This window comes from Siniperca chuatsi, linkage group LG8, assembly GCF_020085105.1.
Source record: "Siniperca chuatsi isolate FFG_IHB_CAS linkage group LG8, ASM2008510v1, whole genome shotgun sequence".
In the NCBI taxonomy this organism is placed as follows: domain Eukaryota; kingdom Metazoa; phylum Chordata; class Actinopteri; order Centrarchiformes; family Sinipercidae; genus Siniperca; species Siniperca chuatsi.
In genome coordinates this window covers 660,001-665,000 of record NC_058049.1, presented here as the reverse complement: position 1 = coordinate 665,000, position 5,000 = coordinate 660,001, and the positions used below count along the sequence as shown (strand labels likewise).

The window sequence follows — 5,000 nt, the reverse complement described above, 5'->3', positions numbered from 1 at the left end:
CTGAGAGAATAACTGAAGAGCTGAGAGCATCAGCTGTGTGGAGCGATGAGGAGGCTGCAGCCTTCCTCACGTGAACACATGAAGCCGACAGAAGCGTCATGTTTCCATCGTCTGAACTTTTAACGACGTCGTCTCGCTGCGTCCTCTTCTTCTGTCCGTATCCTGTCTGTTGACCAATCAGCAGCGGCTTCCTGATCCGGAGCCAAAATACACACACACACACACACACACACACACACACACACACACACACACCTGGGCGTGCAGCAGATACTTTGTCTTCCTCTTCCTGATTTATGATCCTCCGTATCAGAGGAAGTGCAACGGCTCCAACAGAAACCAGAAAACAGTCGCAAACATCTGCAGAAGTCCGCCTGAGGAGGCTCCGGCAGACCCGGGTCTCCCTGAAGAGGATCCGGAGTCTGCCCTCGCGGTGGCACCAGAGGAAGAGTCACCTTTGTGACACCTGCAGGTTTGGAATTGTTATTTAAATGCAGTTTTACAATCATTCAACAGTGTTTCTCAGTGTGGGTTTCCGCTGGTTGTACGGAGCTGCGGAAGCAAAGCAACATGCTTCATTATCTGCAGGCGACATGAAGCTGGGAACTTGTGTTTGACTTTACTTACTGCGGTAATTGTATTATTTTTTTTACAGTAAATTAACTCAAATCAACTCGCACGTGCGTTGTATTATGAGAAACAAGAAAACGACCCGGACACTAACACTGACAGGCTCTGAAGGTTTCGAAATATCAACCAAACCTGCAGGCAGCAGGAATAGCATCCACAGGCTAACAAGCTAACAGGCTAACAAGCTAACAGGCTAACAGGCTAACTGTCTGGTAACATATAAAAGCCGAGAAGGCGGGAGTCTCAGAAAAGAATCGTGGTCCCTTGTTCAGCTCTTCGGCTCCTCAGACAGACCCGCCTCCTTGCTGTCTGTTCTCAGGTGTCTCACACCTGAGACGTGGTGAGGTCAGAGGTCAGAGGTCAGAGTCCGCAGGAGCGTCTGAGCCGCGCTCCACGACAGTCCGTCCAACGGCTGCTGAGATGTTTGGGTCTGAGCCACAGTGGAGGACATTTCCGTCCGCTAACGTCGCTAACAGTATTGAGTATTGATTATCGAGCGAACTGTATATTTAAAGGCTTGAAAGTGTCTCTGGTGTTTTCCTGAAGACGGATCTCAGCTTCCTGTGGGATTATAACATCATTCACATCATCAGGAACTCTGTCTTCACGTCACGTCGCCTGCACTCATGTCATGTGACCGCGAGGCTGAGCGCAGGTCACCGCTTCCTGCTGTCTGCCTGTCTGTCTGCCTGTCTCTCTGTCTGCCTGTCTGTCTGTCTCTCTGCCTAACTGTCTGTCTGTCTCTCTGCCTGTCTCTCTGTCTGTCTGTCTGTCTGCCTGTCTGTCTGTCTGTCTGTCTGTCTGCCTGTCTGCCTGTCTGTCTCTCTGTCTGCCTGTCTGTCTGTCTGTCTGTCTGTCTGCCTGTCTGCCTGTCTGTCTCTCTGTCTGCCTGTCTGTCTGTCTGCCTGCCTGCTGTCTGGCTGCCTGCCTGTCTCTCTCTGTCTGCTGTCTCTCTGCCTGTCTCTCTGTCTGTCTGTCTCTCTGCCTGTCTCTCTGTCTGCCTGTCTGTCTGTCTGCCTGTCTGTCTGTCTGCCTGCCTGTCTGTCTGTCTGCCTGTCTGTCTGCCTGTCTGTCTGTCTCTCTCTCTGCCTGTCTCTCTGTCTGTCTGTCTCTCTGCCTGTCTCTCTGTCTGTCTGTCTCTCTGCCTGTCTCTCTGTCTGCCTGTCTGTCTGTCTGCCTGCCTGTCTGTCTGTCTGCCTGCCTGCCTGTCTGTCTGCCTGTCTGTCTGTCTGCTGTCTGCTCTGCCTGTCTCTCTGTCTGTCTGTCTCTCTGACATCAGAGAGAGTCTGCTGTCTCTTTCCTGTTATTTCTGTTCTTTTAATTATTTTGTGCTTTATTTCATTGAATCTATATTTTAAATCTCATTTCATTCTCTGTGATTGTACACCTGCCTACCTGTGTGTGTGTGTGTGTGTGTGTGTGTGTGTGTGTGTGTGAGTGTGAGTAACTGAAACTGGTTTGCGGTGCGTCCTTCCTGGCTGCGAGCTGACGCGACACGAGGAAAGAGTTTGAAGCGTTCGTTCTTCGTTCACACGGATTTTCTCGAACGACTGAACTCGGTTTTGTTCGTTAAAATGAGTTTCTGGCAGAAAACGTGTTGATGTGTTTCTGACTGTTGACAGATACAGAATTCTTCTGCACGCTTCGATCCGTGAAATTTACATTTATTAATGTAAATAACGACGAGTTTGATCTAATAAATTCGCTGTAAATTGCACAGATCGACACGAGCATCTTTTTCTCTCCGACACGTTTTAATTATATTTGACGATGACACGTTTGACTGCGGCGCTAATTAAAGTTAGGAATTACCTCTTTGGAAGGTTTAATGTTTAATAGGAACACTTAATGTGAAATAAATGTTGTGACTTCTGTGAGCTTCACCTGCTGTGATTGGCTGATGGATTAAACCTGTGAGGAATGACCAATCAGTGAGCTCTCAGTATAAAAACCAGGAAGAAGCTTCAGTCTCGAGGCTCGCGGTGCGAAAGACTTCCTGTGGCTTTAGTTCAGGTTTTATTTTAGTTTTGAAGTCAAAGTTTTCTTCAGCTTCCTGTTTCTGTCACCAGCCGCTCGCTGCTTCGCCGACGACACCGCCGCGTTCAGTGGGCGCCGGGAAAACCTGCGGAGAAGCCCAGACGTCCGGCGCTCGGGCAGGAGAGGTGCGGCTCGAGTCGTGTAACTAATGAACGCCACGTTTCTTCTGCTCCTGTCGTGTCTGAAGCTTTTCGTACTCGTTTCGAGATTTCATCACGTTTTTTTCCACCAAGATCTTCAGCTTTTGTTTCTGGAGTTCATTTCAACCGCGAACTCTGCAGTTAGTAAAACGCAGCTGGATCTGGGCTCGGCGTACGGTGGCCCCGAGGTGCAAACGCGACCACGCTGGACTGAGCAAACTCACGGCCTCGCCCGTTCGACAAACAAACACCTTTGAGTCTGTGTCTCAGCCTGAGACACGCGAACACGTTCAAGAAACACAAAATTCCTGTTTACACGGACGGCCTGCTCTGATTGGAGGATGTACGGGACGTGTGACTGAAATGACGCCAGGCTCCGTGTGAGAAAATAAAACGCAGCAACGTTTCGCAGCACTTTAGGAAAATGAGCATTTCTGCTGCTGATGCAGCCACAGTCCTTCTGCGTCTGGTGATTTATTAACAAATAAAACGTCCACATTCGGTCCTGCCTTCACGCTCGCCTGCCTTCGGCAGGGTCGTCCTTGGAAACTGCGGCAGCTCGTCTCCTCGTATCGTCAGCTGGGTTTTCCCGCCGCTGAGAGGAACGCCGCTCTCGTCTTCCCTTCGTTTAATGACTCACATCCTGTTTTGAGTCGAAGTCGCCGTTAATTCAACCCCCCCCCGCTGAGCTGGGACTGTCCCTGCTTTATTCCACATTTAGACACACATTTGACATTGAAGACCTCCTGTGAGGACGTTAACCTGCAGGGACGCCGCCACATCATGTGCTGCCCTCTATTTACCCCGCCCGCTCAGACGGTTTGGGAAATCAGGCGAAGAGAGGACGAGCGTGTGCACAAAGCAGAGCGGAAGTGTCCTTTAAATGACTGCCTCAACATGTTATGAGGGAGAAACGACCTGTGAAATCGCCTGATTGCTGCTGCGCTGATTCATTAACGAGAGTCTCCGGTGACCGACGGTCAGTGAAGTACACACCACGGCAGGAACAGGAAACACACATTTAACGGGACATGCCGCCGATTTTCCACATTAAAAGTTCAGTTTCCTGGTTTGTCCTCAAACAGCTGTGTGATGACGCCATGCGATGACGTCACAGTGACGTCATCAGACTACAGATGTCTAACACACAATTACAAACTGGAGACGGGGCTGTTTACCAGGCTCTACTGACAGACACTATCCAGGTGCATTGTGGGAAATGTAGGATCCAGTGTTTCTGGACGTCTCCGCCTCCGCTGCTGCTCAGATTTCTGTTTTTAATCCGTAAAAATAAATAAATGAATTAAAACAACCTCAGTCAAGATGTAAATCCGTACGTGACAACACGAACACAGACTCGTTTGGAGACGACGGCTTCTTCCCGCTGCCATCTTTGTTTGAAGAAAGTTGAGTGTCAGCTTGTGAAGCTGGTTAAAAATCGACTTTACTGTCTTCAGTGAATGTTTGTGTCCCAGCAGGACACGAGAGAGACGCGGCGGTTTGAACCGAACACACCCGATGTCTGACGAAGACTGCGCGACGCTCTCGAAAGCACCGCAACAAGCAAGTAAGTGGACCTTGAATTCTGATTATTCCTTTGTCTGCTCTCACCGCCATCACAGATGACACTGAAGCCGTTAGAGAGGTTGAATCGGTCAGCGGTCGTTAATATCGGCGCGGCGTCTCCGACGGCCGAGGAGGCGACCGAAGGAGCTTCAGAGAGACGACGAAGGGTTAAATGTCAGAGCGTTCAGAGAGACAGGAAGTGACGTTAAACGTCCCGCCCGTTTGACGCCCTCCGGGTCAGGTTTCAGAGACGCCTGATAAAAACAGGCTGTGGGTTATTCCACCCTGGGTTCTGTCTGCGGGTTATTCCACCCTGGGTTCTGCCTGCGGGTTATTCCACCCTGGGTTCTGTCTGCAGGTTATTCCACCCTGGGTTCTGTCTGCAGGAGAAAGTTTGCAGCACTTTATTTCTCATAAATAATAATAATAATAACTGGAAGTTAGTTAGATGAAAGTTTGAGGGGGCGGGCCTCGCTGCCTTCAGCTGGTCCACCTGTTTGAAGCCTCAGTGAGAGGACAGGTGGGGGTGATGATGTTTTGGGAGACGGGGGCGAAGTTGCTCGATCGTATCAATTAATACCAATAAAGACCTTAAGTGACAACACAGAGAGGCATTAGGCCGACAAA

The 5,000-nt window shown here is 49.9% G+C and overlaps 1 long non-coding RNA gene across 3 annotated transcripts in view; it reads left to right on the top strand.

The window, feature by feature from the left end:
* The window catches only part of LOC122880587, a 69,397-nt gene that overhangs the window by 11,303 nt on the left and 53,094 nt on the right, over window positions 1-5,000 (top strand). For all 3 annotated transcript variants that reach the window (XR_006378976.1, XR_006378975.1, XR_006378974.1), the window contains exon 2: window positions 4,286-4,374. This is a non-coding gene — a long non-coding RNA (uncharacterized LOC122880587). The remainder of the gene's footprint in view (window positions 1-4,285; window positions 4,375-5,000) is intronic.